General features: G+C 50.8%; 1 long non-coding RNA gene across 5 annotated transcripts in view; it reads right to left on the reverse strand.

The window, feature by feature from the left end:
- LOC124240289 (uncharacterized) overlaps positions 1-18,223 on the reverse strand; it is a 189,368-nt gene extending 171,145 nt beyond the window's left edge. For all 5 annotated transcript variants that reach the window (XR_006888829.1, XR_006888826.1, XR_006888827.1 and 2 more), the window contains exon 1: positions 18,052-18,223. This is a non-coding gene — a long non-coding RNA (uncharacterized LOC124240289). The remainder of the gene's footprint in view (positions 1-18,051) is intronic.
- Positions 18,224-19,128: the final 905 nt, after the last annotated feature.

Below are 19,128 nucleotides of genomic sequence, written 5' to 3' on the forward strand. Positions count from 1 at the left end.
CATCTACATTTATTAAATGCCACCTATTTTATGTCATTTTGGATATTTACAAAGCACATTTTTGGATATTTACAAAGCATGGCCAAAGGCTCTGAGAAGTCTTGTGGTAAAAAAAAGAAAGAAAAGAAAAAAGGTTTCTCTTGGATCATCCTGGATTTTCGCATTCTACATTTGACTGCAGACTCTTTGGGGGCACAGCATTTATCATGGTCTACACCGCTCACCGGTACCCCCTCACCCCCACTGCCATTATCCCTCCATTGCCCCTCACCATTATGAACAACTGACCCAAAGGTGTGGCAGCAGAGAAGTTTTCCTGAAGCCTCTGCTCCCTATGAAGCCAAGCGCAGCTGGGTGTTTTGGATGCTACATTTCGTAAACTGCCATGTTGGTTGAGCTACCAGATTCCGAGAACCATGCAGCCAGCCCTGACCTCCGTGCGCTCGCCTTGTTTGGAGCCTGATCCATGAAATCCAGGAGAACTCACCTGAGAGGCATGGGTTTGGGGAAATCTGGGTGGGAACATGGGTTGCTATCATGCCCTCTGCGGCCTTCTGTATAACCAGACAGCAAGTTTCCCCCCAGGTCGGGGCACCTGGGTCGAATGTCCAGGTAGTGATAGAAATACCCCTCTGACTGGCGCACTCTCAGTCCCTGAACGCTGTGGCCAGACGGAGCTTCCTGCATAGGGAGGACCCTAACGTGGCAGGGCACAGTGGGGTGCTGAGAGAAGAATCCCGAACAGAATCCCCAGGGATCGGTGGATAAACAGCAAAGGTTGTCCCAACAGTCGCCCCATGAAGTGTGTCTTAGATTGGGACAAAGGGTCTCCTTCAGCCACTCCTGCAGGGCGCCTGGACTTTTAGCTCTGGGGCCTTTAGGCAAGTGCACAGCTGAGCCATCAGTTCAGTAGAGCGCCTAGGCCTCCTGCTGGCAGCTTCCTTCTCTATGGGTCCTTCTCGTGCAGAAAGCACGTCTCCAGTACAGCAAGTCATGTGGCTAGAAGTTCTTTAATGGGGGCGAATTTCACCACAAATTCTGTTCCCACCCCTTCATTTCTGCAGGTGGCTTTTAAGCCCCATTTCATAAATCAGGATCTGCTGTCACATAAAGCAGTGGTAGAGAGTCCGTCCTGAAAGGCAAGTACATTTCATCTGCCGCTGGGCCCCGCTTCCGGCAGGGGCTCCCGGGAGCCCTGTGCTGGCGGATTGCAAGTCTGGGCTCCTGGAGAGCACATGGTCACCGTTACTTCTGTCCCAGCCTGAATACAGAACACGCGGGGCCCGCTGCAAAACGAACATGTGCCACCCCTTGTTTAAAAGCTATTAAGAATTTCAAGACAGCAACAACAGAGTATTAAACCAAGCCTGGGCATTCTGAGCTTAGGGACCCGTGCAACTGCACAGATCACACACCTGTGAGGCTGACCCAGCCCGTATCTGCTGTGGACCCAGAAGGGAGAGTGCTGGAGACTTCCGGTCTCTCCCTAAAGTCTTCATGGTGGCGAGAAAGAAGTCCCAGCAGCCTGGAAAGGCTTCTTTGAAAAGGGGAGTCTCAGGCTGGCCCTCTGGGTGCCCTCCCCAGCCTTCCACCCTCCCCAGCCCTTAGCAGACTTGATAAGCCCTTTAATCATCAGGTTTGACTGAACCTTCACACTTTGGTGGGGTCGGGCTCCTTCCTGTAGGTTGTGTCCCTTCCTACTTTTGAGGTTAGATCCCTTGATCTGTTTACTTTGGTCCCAGAAAAATCGGTCGCATGTGAAAAGTAGTCGCATGTCTACTTTTCACACTTCAGGTCAAATTTTGCCAATACATTGATATCTGAACCTGATTCTTCCAGTGCCCAGGAGTCTTCCAGGGGCCTGGCCTGGCTCTGCCTGCATCCAGCACGAGCACCTGCCTTTCCATGAGCTGGCCACCAGCTGGACCCGATTATTCTAAGCTTCTCCTTCTCTCTCCCCTGACATCGCTCCTCCTCTGTGCCTCTGCTGTCCCTCCATGCTGGTCACTGTCCATTGCCCCCAGTCCTCCACTCTGACCCCTTCCTCTTTCTATCTCAGGTTCTCTAAAAGCTCTGAGCTTCCCTCTGTCCCTTAGCCCTGAGGTCACAAGGATGTCTGGAAGACAGAGACGCTGTGCGAGAGCGCTCAATTCCACATTCCAACCACAATCACCTATTTCACTGCTTCCAACGCCCCCAACATAAAATCTGTAAACCTAAAATAAATTTCCAGCAGGAAAAGATGGAATGCTTAAGAAATGCTGCTAGGAAAAAACTGTATTGAGGAAAACTAGACCCCTCTACTTCAAATTACAAACGAAAATAAATCCCCATGGACTTGGTATTTTAAACCAAAAAAATAAAATTATAAAATATCAGAAGAAAAAAATCGGTGAAAATGTTTTTGTATCCTAGGGCTGCGAGTAGACTTTCTAAGCAAGCCAAAAGCTGGGTGTTAGGAAAATAATAAGGGATTGGACTACATAAAAATTAAATACTTCTGTAAAATAAAAGACACAGTAAAGGAAGTGAAAATTCAAGACTGAAAGAAATAACTTGCAGCATATATATCAAAGGTTTAAAACCCAGAACGTTTGAAGAGCTCTTACAGAACAACGACGACAGAAAAAAAGGAAGGAAGAAAGGAAAAAGGAAAGGAAGAGTGGGCAAAGAATATGAGCCGGCAGGGAAAAATGGGTGAACTGTTTTCTTTCTTTTTTTTTAGTTTAAGTAGATTAGAAAAAAATTAAAGGAAAGGAAAAAAAAAGCTTGAGAGAGTGCAAGCATCATTGCTGCCTCCTTCAGTGACAAGGACAGGCCTGGCCTGGTCAAGAGCCAGCCCTTCGGGGCATCTCCTGGGAGGTCCGATGTGGACGCACCTGAAGCTCCCACTGTGTCCCTCCGCTCAGCCACAGGGAGGGCCTTCTCCCCCGAACCTTAAAAAATATATCTATGAGCAGACACTTTATAAAAGAACGATTGCTAGGCCACAGACCTTCTCCTGTAAACCAACTCTCCCCAGAACAATTTGCTTGTTTATATATTTGTTTTCAAAATCAATGTTTCTGGAGGCTGGGTTTAATCTTTTCCATTTTTTTCAATGCATAGCTACGATTTTATGGGACTTATGCCATAAAACTCTTGAGCAAGGAGGGCAAATGTTAAAGCCATGCTCAAATTCGGAGCCCTTCTGAAGAGAGACCGGCTGTGCGTGACTCCCAAGTGAGATGACCCCGAAATTGAGGCAGAGGGCGCTACATGGAGCGTTGTCCTCTAAATCCTAAAGAAGCTTAGTGATGTCATAGATTACTTGTGCTCTTGTTAAATATATACAGAGGAAAAAGACTGGAAGGAAACATGCCTGAATGGGAACAGCAGATAGCTCTAGTGGGAGGGATATGCGTGGGTATCATTTTCTTCCCAGTCTGTTCTTCTAAAGTCTTGCACCTCACGTCATGACATCCGACCGGGAGCTGCCACGGGGGTCCCAGCAGAGCCCATTCTCTGTCCTGGGGCCTTCACACAGCACCGCTACCCTCAGGACACCTCTCATTTGGCACATTTATATTTCCTTCAGACATTACCTTAAGGTAACAAGCCATTTACCTCCCACAGACATAATATTTTTTCAAATGCAGTTTTTGCTTGGCTTCAAATAATGCCCTCAATTTTACAATAAAGGAAGGATTTAAAAACTTAAAAGCCAGCACTTATAGCAAACTGTGGCAACCATGGGTCCTCAGCAGTGGATGTGTCCCCTGCCCAGCCACAAGGGCATCCCAGCCAGCACACAGAGGGGGAGCAGTCTGAACGCCTCCAGCGGCCTCCAACCTCCCTCCGGGCCCACCCAGTGTGTGTGATGCTCCAGCCTGAGGCTGGTGCGTGGGCGCCCACCCTGCCAGTCGCCTTCTGTTCTGAGTCTGCGTGCCTGCCTCCTGGCTTTGAAGTCAAGGTTTCACTCTCTTGACGAATACTCATTGCTGAAGGCTACCCTTGTTACTGAAATAACTTTCCATGAAATACTCTGAAAGAAGCTTCTTGACTGTAAATGCCCTTATATTATAAGAAATGCCCATGTTTGTGTGTGGTTATGTCTTGTGTAACCGACTCCACCGGGTTTTCGAGGTGAAAATTGCTCGTTATTGTCATTTCCAAAACCTGACAGTCTTTCACTATAATGTGGCAACTTCTCAGTTCTTTAAACTATTTTTTTCTTTAAGTTCTCATGAATTGACAGTTCCTGTTTTTCTGAGCTGCTTCTCGAACCCATGTTTATGTTAGGCTCACAAGTCAGCCCTGTTCGATAACTAGGAAACACAGCGAAAAGTCCCCCAGAAAATGTGACTTCCCGGCCCGTCGGGAGCCTCTGTCCTCACGCTGAAAATTGTCGTGTGGAGTGAGGCCCTGAACATTGGAGGAAGGGAGAGGAACAGGACAGTGACAATGTGGGTGAAAGTCCGGATCGCGCTGAGGTTCTCTGCGAGGTCAGGCTGTGCGCTCCGCTCACGTGGACATGGCTCAGTCGCCGACCCTTCTGAGTGAGAGCCCCAACGGCCCCCGCGTGGGGACAAACCCTGCAGCCTGTGGGAGCGTGGATCCCGTCACATAGAGGGATGAAGGGGGTCTTTCCTTTTCTTTTTCTTCTTCTTTTTTTTAATCAAATGTAAAGACCACATTGCATTTCTGAACCTCTGCGTTTCGGCAGCTTGGGGAAAGTTAAAACAAAATGAGAACATTTTATTCACTTGAAAAATGATTGCCTGCGTCCGAGTTGATCACCCGTCCACTGCCAGCGTACGTCTCCCGGGCAGCCGATCCGGGGGGTCTGGACCTGGGCTGAGGGCTGTGCGGAGCCGCCGCCCGCAGCGTCTGTAAGGATGAGAACTGCCTTCGTTTCCCAGAGGAAGCGCCACACACTGGGGGCTCAAACCACAGAAATGCCTTCTCTCACAGTTCTGAAGACTGGAAGTCTGAAATCGAGGTGCCACGGGGCCATGCTTCCTCCAAAGGCACTAGGCACAAATTCTGTTCCAAGCCTCCCTTCCAGCTCCTGGTGGTTCCTTGGCTTGTGACACAGAACTCCCGTCTTCACCTGGCCTCCTCCCTGTGCGCGCGTCTGCATCCAGATGTCCCCTTCTTATAAGGACACCAGTCGTATGGTAGAAGCCCATCCTCCTCTAGTATGACCTCACCTTAACTAATTACATCTATAATCACACCATTTCCAAATAAGGTCTCATTCTGAGTTACTGGGGGGGGGGGGGGGGGGCGTTCAACATATGAGTTTTGGGGAGACACAGAGAGGAGCCCTAGATGACACTGCACCAAGTCTGGACTCCCACTCACTTTCTTCGTCATTTCCTCCGCTGGTCTCTTTCCCGAAACTCATTCCCCTGAAAATCAGTTGCCTTCCTCACAAACACAGGCCATTGGCTTTCTTTTCTGGCCGTGTCAATGTTTCTGCAAACCAAGAGTCGAATGAAAGGTTGCTGAAAGCATGGGACTTCACACAGCTCAAAATCCTGCTGCTGATTGAAGAAATCCTTATCAGGACAGCCTCTCAGGGGCGCCACCTGAAAGGAGCAGGGCCTGGCAGATGGGGCCCCAGGCTGCCAACCCTCAGCAAGATGTCCAGGCACTCTGGGCCTCCATGCTGCCTTCTGCCCCCATCCCATGGGTGCCATGAGGGTAAAATCCAGGAAGCCCCATATGGCTGGAGGACAGCTGTCCCCTGAGAAGCCGGCTGTGGCAGGCGCGGCTGGCTGTGTGGCCTGGAAGCCTGGCTCTCCCACTTGTTAGCTACGTGACCTCAGGCTGTGCTTCCTCTCTGAAAAATGGGCACTATTACTGAGGGTTATTCGGTGAGTTAGAGTGTGTAGGACACTCAGAAAGGTGCCTGGCCTGGAGACGGGCTTTGTGAAGTCAGCCGTGGCTGCTGGTGGCGCCTCTTGCCTCAGGTAGTGCAGCAACGTTCCGTAGGGGAGGTTTGTTTCAAAGAATTCTGATGTTAATTCTTTGGAACACTCAATCTCCATTTCCTCCTCCATCTCTTTGGTAAATACAATTTGGTGTCAAGTTGACTCTGGGGGTCCGGGACCCTCACAAAACGCAGGGCATCCCAGTCACTGCTCCCCTTTCTGGCCCTCTCCTGGTTTCCAGATTGTCACCCTGGGGAATGGCGTCCCAGCCCCTGGGAACATGTCTCAGAACAGCCTGACCCCGCTGATGGCAGCTTGCCATTCTGGCCCCATGGGGCTTCGCTCGGGGCCTTCCCTGTGTGCGAGGCCTGCCCACCTGTTCCCTAGATGCCTGGGTAAGTACAGGGCCCCACCCACAGGACGTGGGAGAAGGGCAAGCTCAGCCAGCCCCACTTGAGCCCTGAGATTCATCCCAAATGCAGGGCCGCTGTGCTTGGAACATGCACGCCAGTTGTCCCAAGGACACAAAAGCGTTTGACAGTAAAAAAAATGATTGTGATAGTTTTTGTGGAAAACAGGGAAGAAAAGAAAAACGTTCATTCAACTGTTTGCTTCTATTTGCATAAAGAAACTCTGGCCAGATAGGTAAGAAACTAAGAAAAGGTTTACGGAGGGGCGGTCAGTGGGGATTGGACGGGAGGCTGGGGGGGAGCGGTCTGTGCTTTTCACTGGACACCTTTTTATAGAGTTTCATTTTTGAATCTTATTTTTAAAAATGAAAGCTGGAAACTCTATTCCCTATTCACCACATTTGCAGTTAAAAGAGATGTTCCGTGTGCTCATCTCAAGAGATGCTGGGGAGCATCAGCTGATGGTCAGTGCCACCTGAGGCCAGAGCCCCTTTCTGGGTGACAACCTCGAGGTGCCCATGGCAGGAGGGTGCTCCCCATGACGAACCACAGAGCTTCCCGTGAGATTCCCTGAGGCCAGGAAAGAGCTGCTGGGGCACGGGTTACCAGAAAAATTGTCTTCCCTTGGAAATAATCTACTCAAATGATCCTAAAAGGCTTCGATCTGGATGTGATCTTGGAAAACAGAATCCAGCAAAGCCAGACATTCGGCCCATTGAAGCTTCGTGTTTTGGATGAGGTTGGCGATTGCAGCTCTGCCTTGAGCTGTGCACCCTCCAACTCTTCACAGCCTCAGTCAGCTCCCCCGCAACGTGGGTTAACAGTGCCCAGCCCTGGTGGGAAGGGCACGGGCTTAAACAACTTGATAGACGTAAAGCAGCCAGCACACACCTGGCCCGTTAAAGGGACCCCATGGATAGAAAAGCCATCCCCTCCTGTTGCCAGGAGGCCCTTTCAGAATTAAACTAACTCACTACATGCAGTGGAAGCAGCATAGTTACTCTGTCCTGCATCCTGTGGGAGACAGAAATTCAAACCTCCCTCAGGAGGACCAGGAGCTCCCCTTTTCCACCAGCAGAGCACAGAGTTACTGTAATGATCTTTTGAATCAGTTTGCTCAGATAATTCTGGGACTGTCTTTTTTCTGAAATATGGAGAAAAATTGCCATTTCGATAAGAAGTCCACCACCAGCCGGTGACTTAATTTTCACGGAGAATGGTGGAAATTGGAGATGGATGGTTCTAATCATTTTGGCACCCGGAGGGCAGGTGGAGGCGGGGAGGAGCCCAGAGGGGCTGCACCACCTGAGAGGCCGTGTAGGGACCGGGGGAGGCAGCCACGGGGTGCCTCTCGTGTGGCAGCTCCGGTTCTGTCCAGGCGCCCCCTGTGCTGGTCTCAGCCCGTGAACACAGAGGAGGTGATGCTCACTTTGGACGGTGAGGCAGTGACTGGGCGACTCACTTCCTCCCAGGGAACCTCCCGGTTTGCAGTCACCTCTCATGCTGCTGGGTGGCAGTCTGTACTCATTCTGCGTCTCACTCCTCCCCTCTGTGGAGCTTAACTCTGAGCTAGGACTTCAAAGGGACCGCTGCACAGAGACAGCCACCCGTCTGTCAGGCCAGGCTCAGCGGCGCCAGCTTGAAAGACATGTCTGAAGCGAATCGAATGAACCAACCCACAAACTCTGAGGATGTGACTGTGTGTAAACAACTAAAACAGCAATCATCGATAGCCAAGCGTTTAAACGTTCCAGATGTTTAAGGTAACTTACTGCTAGTCTCTAATCAACAGCTGCCCCAGGGTTAGCTAGCCTTGCCAAAAGCTCCCCGGGCTTGAGGATGGGGAAAGAGACAACAAGAGAGGAGGATGACCTCCCCATCAAGAGTCGGGCTGAGCATCTAAATAATCGCTACCTGCCCCATTTGTCTGCGGGTCACATCACGCATTTGATTGTGTGACATGCTTCATCGTCCTCGCATCTCCATCAGTCAAACCTGTGCAGCAAGGTGAGCTGTTGGTATCCTGTAAGATGCCCCACAATGCTAGATGCTGGCAACCTTGGAGACAGTCACTAGTGGAGTGCCACAGGTCTCTGCTCTTGGTCTGCACCCATCCTAAAGGCCTTCTGGTGAAGATGCAAAGGGACACCTCTCCAACTAGATGATGTGAGCTTCGTATATGAGGAGAATATACGGGCCAAATCCAGAAGATTCAACCAAGGAGAATGCAAAGTTCTACTTATATTTAAAAAAATCAAAAACAAAAAGTCAGCACCTCAAATGCAAAAGGAGGGAGACGTGGCTTTGCACATGGCCCCACACAAAGAGGCAAGGACGTCAGCTGATGGCAAGCACAGTGTGGGTGCAAAATGGGTGTGTTGGCGAAAACCCTCAGCCTAGTATCCAGGCCAAGACAGGACATCAGGCTCATGGGAAGAGGGACATTAGAAAACAGCATCCGTGCAGAGGGAGGCAGCGCGAGTCAAGGCTACCGAGCGCCTCTCTGCTCGCTGCATCCCTCAGGAACCGTGGGAAGAGGGAAGAGCGTGAACACAGTGCTGACGCCCATGCAGCTGGAAGGGCTCCAGCACGGAAGAAGCCAGCTCGTGTTATAACTCAGCAGCTTTGGGGACAGAATAATTGCTCGATGAATGTTAATGAATGTGTTGAATTATGACCATAATTATGATCGTGGCTATAACTGCATGGCTTCAGGGGGCAGAGCGGGGTCCAAAATGTGCAAACGCCAGAAAGCAGGCTTTCGATTATTTATGGACGCCTTCTCGATTGGCGCTCTGTGGCAACTGGGCTGGGCTGTCTCTCGAGGGAGGGAAGGAGGGAGCACAGTGGTCCCCCTTATCCGCGGTTTCACTTTCCTCGGTTTCAGTTACCCACGGTTAACCGCAGTCCGAAAATTTAAATGGAAAAAACAATTCATAAGTTTTCAGTTGCGCGTCGTGCTGAGTAGCGTGAGGAAATGCCGTGCCCACCGTTCCGGGATGTGAACCTTCCATTTGTCCAGCATTCACGCCGTGTGTTCACCAGCCTGCCCCGCAGTCACTTAGTAGCCGTCTGGGTTATCAGATCGACTGTCCGGGCTCGTGGTGCTGGTGTTCGAGTCACCCTTATGGCCCCAAAGCGCAAGAGTAGTGATGCTGGCAGCTTGGATGCCAAAGAGAAGCGGTAAGGTGCTTCCTTTAAGTGAAGAGGTGAAAGTTCTCGACTTAATAAGGAAAGAAAAAAATTGCATGCTGAGGTTGCTAAGATCTACAGTAACTTTTACTACAGTATATTGTTACAACTGTTCTATTTTATTACGTTATTGTTGTTAATCTCTTCTGTGCCTAATTTATAAATTAAACTTTATCACAGGTATGTATGTATAGGAAAAAACATAGGATATGTTCTGTTTGGTACTATCACAGTTTCAGGTATCCACTGGGGGTCTTGGAACATATCCCCACAGAGAAGGGGGGACTACTGTATAAATTAGATGGCCCCTTATGGGGTGCAAAGTAAAGAGTGTCTTCGTAATGATGATGATGCCAAGCTGGGTTGTTGAACGCCTGTCCCTGTGGGTCACTTTGCCCATGTGGTGCAGAGGATCAGAAAGGCTCAGCGACTCACTCAGGGACACACAGCTAGTAAGGGGGAGCCAGGACTCTACTCAAGCTGCCATATCCATATAGGAAAAATAAGCACCACACACACACCAGCCTGCTCCTCTCAGATCTCCACTCAAATGCCTTCCCGTCAGAGGGACCTCCGGAGAGCACCCATGTGTGGCGGGCCCCCTCACCCCGCCCTGCTGCACCCCCTCCTCCAGCACCCGCCTCCCAACTACGCTTAACACCTGCCTCCACAGGTCTCAGTAAGCACTGTTGACTAACGAATGAATAAATGAAGGGGTGGACAGTCGAACCTCTTCCCTCCAACTGCCTAGGGCTCCGCAGGCGAGGCTGCCCCTGGGCCTGCAGAAAATAAATCGTGCAGGCCGGCCTGTGGAACTCCCCGGATGCCCAAGTCAGGGTGGATGGACCACTGCTGGGGTGGCAACCTGGGGCCCAGAGAAAGGCTCCTGTGGTCAGGAGTAAACGGCAAAAAGGCATCAGTTCCAACGAGAACAGCTAATACTCTTGGTCACCTACTGTATGCGGCACTGTTCTGAGAATTTTTCACGCTGCAACTCCTTTCATCCTCAGATTAACCCTCCGTGGTCCTTACTCCGTTTCACAGATTAGGAAACTGAGGCCAGCAGGAACTTGACACGCATGAGCAGCTGGCTGAGCCGAGACTCAGCTCCCGCAGCGGTTTATCACCGGGCTCCGTGGCCTCCTCAGCGACAGACAGTCCTCAAATCCAGGGCCAACAGCCCTGCGCCGGGGGAGCAGCCCGGAGCAAACCCTGGCGGTGGGGCGTGGCTTCAGCGGAGGGATGAGGCGAGTGGGCCCGCGAGCCCGCACCTGTGGAAGGATCGCACCTGTGGAAGGATCTCACCTGTGCCGCAGCGTTTAGCGCTGTGCTTGTGCTGTGCCGAGCAGCTGGAGCAGAGCACGGCGGAAGAGGGGCAAGGGGCCAGGCCCCGCCTTCAGATGCCCTCCCTCCGCTTATGTGCTTCTTGTCAGTTCCGGCTGACCCCGGTTTAACGCTTCTCTCTTAAAAACCCAAAAGAGTCCAAAGACACACTTGAGGGACTTGTCAGAGGACAGTGACAGGAACCAAGCCTGGGGTTTCCTTAGGCCAACCTGGTCAGTCCCTGGAATGGCTTTACGCAAACAGAAATCAGGATGCCTGTCCCCAGACAGGAAGGTTCACGATCAAAAGCCACCAGCCCGGATGGTCTGACTGTGTACTCCTCATCCGAGGCCCCACGCCTGGAAGAAACCGGCCACGTGACGGGCAGAAACGCTCTCGGTGTCAGGCGCCCGGCCTGGGGCGCCCTCAGCGACAGGCCCCCGCTCGTCGGTGCTCAGGGCCCTGAGAGCTGCTTGCGGAATCCCCAATGATGACGGAATCTGAATGTCCCAACGGCCAGGGTGAGGACGTGGAGGAAGGACGAGGGGGCCTGGAGCAGATTTCATGTGATTTAGAGATTTAGAGAAAAAGGAGTGTTTGTGTTTTTGATACCTTATCATTGCAGACTGAAATTCATGCCTTTTAAACAAATCAATAGAGCAATTATAAGGGAATAAGGGATAATGGAATAAAAAATGGGCGCAGGATAGACGAACCTCCCTGAAAATCCGTGTGGCGGGTTCCAGAGCTGCCGTGAGGGCTGAGGCGGGGAGGCGCACCGACAACACCAAGATGCCCAGCGCGTCTGCCGTCCTGGGAGGGGCTGCCATGGACCCCCCGCAGGCCAGAGGCCACCCCTCTAAGGACGAACCTGCCTTCTACATTACAAGGCCCTCCCACGACCAACTTCCACCTTGGGCACAGAGAGGACAGGGCCTGGGGCCCACAACACTCTTCAACTAAAATGTTTTAGTTTGTTTTAAAGTCAGAAGAAAAACCTAAATATAATGAAAATGAATATATAATAATGAATCCAGCCTGGATGATTTCATCTTTATACAAAGACAGTCGTAATATGTCTTCTCGTGAGGAAGGGTCCATGAAGGCAAAAGCACCTGGGGTCCTTGGAAGCCACTATGCAACCCTGGGCCCTTGCCCCTTACACCAGAGACATGAAAGGTGGCTCCACACAGAAGGGACCCTGAGACCCCCACAGACCCTCCTAGTTGACCTACACATTGAAATTTAGCGGTGATTTCTCCCTCCTCCCTCTGCGTCACGCAGATAAAACTCAGTCCCCAAATAGTCACATCTCCAGGCCTCGAGGCCCGGGCCGAGTCATGAGCCCAGACAGCCGAGATGCCTGGTGTGTCCCCTGTGGGGAGGAGCGCTCCGCTGGGACTCGGTTCTGCCAGGCGCCCCTTCTGGACCGAGGCGCTGCAGGAGCGAGGGTTCCCCCGCCACCCGCACCCGCCTCCAGGTCACCGGGCTGCTGTCTATTCACCAGGAAGACGTGGCTGGGAGCGACCTGGCCTGCCTGCTCGCCTCCACATCCCTGGGTGGGAGAACCGGCCACAGGGTTCACAGCTGAGCTCCTCCACTGACTAACAGAGTGACCTCAGCCGCCCCCCGAAACCTTCTGGGTCCCCATCTGGACAGAGATGGTAATGATGACCTGCCACACACGGCTCTGTGAGGGCTGAGGGAGGTCGTGTTTGCAAAGCATCCAGAACGGTACCCGGCGCCAAGCAGGAGCTCCATAAACACAGCAGTGTGTGAAGTATCATTATTTTATTGGGTAAATGGTAAATATTTGCTAAATGCATGAATGAAAAGAAATCGAATTTGGATTAATCCAAAAATCAAACAAGTGATTTCTGTCCCTTTGCACGCCCTCCTCCAAGTTGTTCAAAGCCCTCGAAGGCACAGTCTCTGCCCTCTGATACCTCTCATGAGAGCAATGTGGTTACTTCACAAAGCAGACCCTGGTCACAGAGTAGCTGACTTGTCCCCGAGTCCATTCACAGGACCAAGAAGGCTGTAACGTATAAATCTAGCTGTCTTCCCAGGCTCCTTTACAGAACAGGTGGCCATGAAAGATGTAGGCTGAAAGGGCTGGTTGGGGATTCTAGGAAAGCTCTTTAAATGAGCCTGACATCTAGGATGCTTAACCTTTTGCCCCTCATCTTCCCTCCTTCCTCCTATGTGGAATGCAATGGTGATGACTGGAGCTCCAGCAGCCTTCTGGAAACCATAATACAATTTTGAGGAAGGAAGCCAATGCCAAGATGGCAGAGCAGGGAGAGGGACGAATTGGCTGCCTGTTGACCCTCACCCTGGACAGCCTGCTTCCTGTCTTTTTCTGTCTGAAAGAAAGTAAGCCTGACACTTATTGGAGCCACTGCTATTTTGTAAAGTTTTCCTTTATATACTGCTGAATTGACAGAAACCCCTGCATTCCTCTCACACTCTACAAATAATTTGTCCAGTGAGAACAGTTAAAATAACATTTCTGCCAACATTAAAAATTCCAATATTTTAAGAATGATAAATTTTCAACAGGGCAGGATGGAGGGAGGGGCTAAAAGTCCCACAGCAGAAACCCTCACTTGCTAGGTAATCAATTCTGAAGGCAAAAGATAAGCAGGAAAGCCACAGTGGAGAAGATGTGCCGGCACCATTAGCTTTTCCGATTATACAAGGTGCAATGAACCAATTTTTTTATCAGAGAACGCCTCTGAGACCAGGCCTCCCACCCATTCCTCCTCCATGTAGGCCCTACTCCCCTCTGAGCTGGTGTTGGCTTCTCCTCGCCTGAGCTCTGTGGTCCCACCAGAACCCTTCTGACCCTGTGGGGAGACCCATCTCTGCCTCGCAGCCCTGGCCAAGCATACCACCGCCTGGCCCAGGCACTGTGGGCAGGGGGATCGTCTGGATTATGGCAGAGGAGCCACTGCAGGAAAGACTCCGCAAATTAGCACCACTTACAACTGACCAGCAGGACAACCAGTGCTCAGCATTCCACGTCTAAACACCCAGAGAGGAGATGCATGAGGCCCTCGGTGCCTTGCTTTGGCCAGAGAAGGCAGACTGAGCAAAAGGACACAGTTGGGACTTCTGCGGGACCCCTGCAGAAAGAGTGTGAATGCTTCCTTCTGAGGCACTGCCTGACCTTGAATTATCTTCGGAATTGGCAAGGAAAGGCCATGTTCTATTCACCCTGGTTTTAGTTTTAAGTGTATCTTACTTAATATTTTCAATATGAGTCAGCTCCATGTACTGTGATGATTTTTCAAATAACCAGAAGTTGACTGTAGCTGGCTTTAGACAGGAAGCGTGAGTACAGAATCCAGCTGCTTCCACCCTGGGAGCAAGTCTGGGCCGGTAGTCCTGGATTTTCTGGCCTGAGGCCTCAGCCTCCTGGATTACACAAGCAGAACCCTCCTGGGTCCTGCTCTTCCTGACTCTCCTCTCCTGATGGGAGCAAGGGGCTCCCCTGTCCTGGATGCACTCCTTGAAGCAGCTGCTCTGCCTGATCCACCTGCCTGGGAGTCCTGGACCACAAGTGAGGCGAGTACCTGCCATCCTTCCTCTCCCCTAGGGTGGGCGTGTGTGTGTGTTGGAGGGGAGGGGGTTGGAGGTCATGCGTGGAAGGTCACTACCGTGTGGTTGGGGCTGAATAAACTGGGAGCTGTTCTTATTGTGACGATGTTAACAACAGCAATGCTGCTGCTGCTGCTGATGATGATGATGTCCATGACATCTAGAACCCCAGGTTTTCCTGGAGAGAACCAAGAAGCATTTCCCATTTGCCAAATCAATCAATGTCCTGTGAATGCACAACATGCCGTGTAATTGATGACACAGGTGGGATCTCCCTTCAGGGGCATGAGAGCCAATCCTTTCTGGATGCCCCCAAGAGAGGGCCCAGGTAGACACGCCAAGGGATCTGCTTATATATCTGAATCAGTGAATATGTACCTGACAGTTCTTGAGTTTCCTCGTAACTTGAGTGCAAATCATCACTGATCTTTACACAAACACACGAGGCCGGTACTATCCTCATCCCCCTTCTACCATGAGGAACGTGGAGCCAAGACATTAAGTAACTTGCCCACCATGAGGGTGAACTTGCTACTCAGTGACCGAAGGTGGGGACACATGTCGGGTACCATGGAAACCTCTCGGCAGGAAGTAAGGAGAGCCCAGGTCGGGCTACAGATGAGGGGTGGAGAGTGGGAGACAGGGCCAGCAAGCCATGGGCTGGTCCCCAGGCTGGGGATGCTGTGACTACAGGGCACTGGGCAACTTCCAAATGTCATCAAACTGTCAGCATCCTCTGTTTACGGTAGATGTCCTTTTAAAATATCTGTTCAGGGGCCGGCCCCATGGCCTAGTAGCTAAGTTTGGTGCACCCCACTTTGGCAGCCCGAGTTCACGGGTTCGGATCCCAGGCGCAGACCTACGCCACTCGTCAGCCACACTGAGGTGTCATCCCACATATAAAGTAGAGGAAAATTGGCACAGATGTTAGCTCAGGGCTAATCTTCCTCAAGTGAAAAAAAAAGAGGAAGATTGGCAACAAAAGTTAGCTCGGGGCTAATCTTCCTCAGTAAAAAAATAAAATAAAACAAAATAAAATATCTGCTCAATTTCTATCAGAGAGTGCTTCCCCCTTTCTTCCTTGCCTGCATCTACACTTAGAATCATCTCCCTTTGGTAGGCGGAAAAATGACAATGCAGCAAAGAAAATTAATAAATGCTCTGTTTTCAGACATGTCCTGGGCTTTATTTCTGGCCTTTTCAAATGACTCTCCTGATTACAAAAGTGATGATATCAGCTGGCCACAGCCTTATTTCTCATGGGTGAGAGGCAAGTGGACTTCCAGCATCCATACAACTGCCCGAATTCCACATGAGAGAATACAACCAATGCCTGGGATAAAGTCAGCCACCTCAAAACACTGCCCAACAGTGCTTCTCCAGGAGAATTTAAAGACGGGACCCAGTGATAAACACACATCCAACACCCGGTGCTCCCCTGAAACGGGGACCAGAGAAAGTGCTGTGTGCACAAACTGCTGAGGCACCGTCCAAGGCATTCCGCCTTTTACGGGCTCTTCTCTCCATGAAGGTGGCATTTCTCTGAGCACTTAAGAAGATGACTCACCCAGAGAGGCGGACTGGGCTGGTCTCCCGCCTTGGAAAACCCTGGTGTCTGTCCTGCTGAGGCTCCGAGTTGACACTTGCGTGGCTGCGACCCTCAGCCGCGGGACAAGCGATGACGACGTTGGAATTGCAGGATCTTGCTTGCAAAAGTCATGGCGCCAACTCAAGGGCTGCAAGCCCCAACAGCTTCAGAGCCAGGTAAGAAGAGAAGCTGGTAGAGCTGACGTGGATGGGGTCCCTTCTGGATCCAGGCGCTGTTCTCAGCACCTGGCAGAGGCCAGCTCTCCGGGCCCTCCCAGCGGCTCTCTGCAGGAGGCAGCGTTCCAGCCTGGAAGCACGAGGCTCCTGGGGTCCGAGCTGCAGGATTCGAGCTGGTGGGCCTGGCTTCAGAGCCTCCCCTCTATCGGAGCCTTGTGACTAGGGGCTCAGCAGGGCCCGTGATGGGGGAGCATGGGAGCCCACCCACAGTCATCTGCCGTCAGAAAACCAATCCTGGGTGGGCCGAACAGACCTCAGTGGGGGGTGCATTCTGTTTGATGGCATTTGGCCCTTGAGCTGCCAGCCTGCAACCCCATGCATTTTTCTTTTTTAATTTTCTTGACGTTCCTCTCCCTTGATAGATAAAGAGAGTAAGCTCTGAGGGAGATTTTCTTCCTCGGAATCCTGCTCTCTGATTTTAAGCCGACAGTCTTCCCACGCTACGTGTCACACGCAGAATGCCCGCTTTGAATCTCAAGCCATGACCTCCTCTCCCGCTCGATCCCTGGCGACTGTGACATCACAGGACGCTCACTGCAGCTTCGGGCCTGCGCCGCCCCTGCCCGGCATAAACTCTGGATTTTTTATTTAACAAACCATGTACTCAACCTGTTCTGTCAAGGCAGAACCTGAAAATTGTCAACATCAGCCAAAGGAGATGGTCCTGGCAGAGGGACCCCTTAGCAGAGAGGTCTCTCAGTTGCATGCAGAGGAGCTGGGACAGAAGCTGAGAGCAGGTCACCCAAACAGGGGAAGCATCTAAAGCTGATTTTAATCAAAGACCAAACAGCCAAATCCTCCTAGAGGGGCCAGCCAGCCACCGTGCTGTGCTTGGGGGCCAGAGCAAAGGCTCTCTTAGCTCTTCCAATTTTAGAAATTGGCTGCTGACTCATTATTAACCCAGGAAGCCCACGCACTCAAATGACTATACTGAAAAAGCTCCCTGTCATACTCTGCTGGCTGATGTGCAGGTTTTTAAGCAAATTCAGAAAATGTTTATCATAAGGTATTTATGACATTTTAACCGTTTCACTTACAGTAACTAGAATGACATTTAAAAAAAAAATGTTTCCTGTATGTTACTTGACAGTAAAGCCAAGTTTCATCAGAATAGTAACAGCCTGAGAAACACATATCAAGGTCAGATCAGGCCCCAACGACTCAGCTACCCCATCCTCGCCCCCTGCCCCCAGCCCCCAGCTTATCTTCTTTCCGATTTTACCACGGTTTGTGACATTCAGCGTTAAGGAAAAGGAGAACACATAAAAAAGTTCCCAGAATCATTCATATGCTTTTCGAGAGAGAAGTCAAAATTCTGCCTATTATATTTCTTGTACCAAAACTGGGTAACTCAGATCACACGGCCAGAAATTGCTCAGGGGCTGTCTTTCCTCCACCTCCAAGAAGCGGAAGCTGGCCCAACCTCAGCACCCGTGGGTTAGCACAAATTCATCCACCTCCATCTCTGAACTTCACTTCGGCTCCAGAGAGCCCCAAGCAGCTTATTTTCCAGTCCAGCATCCCTGTCTCTTCCAAGACAACATAACGTACAACAAGCATCTACATTCTCACAATGAACAACTAAGAAACTTCTCCAGACAATCAGCCCAAACCACGGTAGCTAAGGGGGTGGGGACAGAAACAGCCACTTTTCTAAAATTACAGATCCTCAGAGTTTGAACGAAACACAGGGTCCACTCCAAGATGCCACAGCTTTCCCACAGCTGAGGCTCGGAGGCAAACTGCAGAAATGATCAGGAAAATGACAGAAATATACTCACCAGGGAGAAGCTAATGGTTCTACCTTCCCAGGAACCGTGCTCTGAAGATCTCACGGCAGACACCGGCTCAGGCACGGCTTGCCTGGAACGCCAGTTGGAAACTTAAAAAGCAACGACCATACAGTCACTGATTTCCCTCCATTCCCAATGATGTCCCCACGATTGAGACCAAAAAAAAAAAAAAAAAAAGAAGAAGAAGAAAAAAAAAAGGCGCACACCTCAGTCTTCATTCTCATTGGAACGAGATGACTCATGCTGACTCACAGCCGCCACTTCCTCTCCCGACATTCTCTTCATACTTGTGAGCTGGGCTGGTCCTGTTCCCAGGGTCTCTGCAGCCCTTCCTGGAAGAGCAGCCGCCCTGAGCCTGGCGAAGAGACCCAAACACTGACCTCACATGGAGCCCCCGGAGCCCAAACAAGGGAAATGCTTTATTTAGGAGATTGAGAACTGAAAAGTCAAATGCGTGCTTCTCGTGTGCATTTGAATTTCAAATCTACACTGAGATTTTGGCATGTGTGGCCAAGCTTGTGCCTGAAACCCTTGCTCCTTTCAAGGCATTTCAGGGAAGGGAGAAGAAGGGAGAGGAAGGGAGGATTCTGTTCCTTAAGGAGGCTGGCTTTTCTTTGTCCTGGTCGCACTTCTTTCCCTGCATGCTTTCTTCTGCCTATCTTCCTCTGATAAAATAAATCCTGGGATCTAAAATCATCATCACTTCAAAGCTGTTGATTAGGAGGGTATGTGCCCTGTTTCAGGATTAAGTGACTTACAAAATCTTTTCTCTCCATCTTTCAGGCTTCAAGAATAAGCCAGACTTGAATATCAAAGTCGCAAGGAATGAAATGAAGGTATACCAATCGAACTGTTAAAAATTGTTGGTGAGGGGCTGGCCCGGTGGCTCAGTGGTTAAGTTCTCACACTCTGCAGACCCAGGGGTTGCTGGTTCAGATCCTGGGTGCAGACCTATGCACTGCTCATCAAGCCATGCTGTGGCGGCACCCCACGTAGAAGAACCAGAATGGCTTACAACTAGGATATACAACTATGTACTGGGGCTTTGGGGAGAAAAAAAAAAAA

This window comes from Equus quagga, chromosome 5, assembly GCF_021613505.1.
Source record: "Equus quagga isolate Etosha38 chromosome 5, UCLA_HA_Equagga_1.0, whole genome shotgun sequence".
NCBI classification, from domain to species: domain Eukaryota; kingdom Metazoa; phylum Chordata; class Mammalia; order Perissodactyla; family Equidae; genus Equus; species Equus quagga.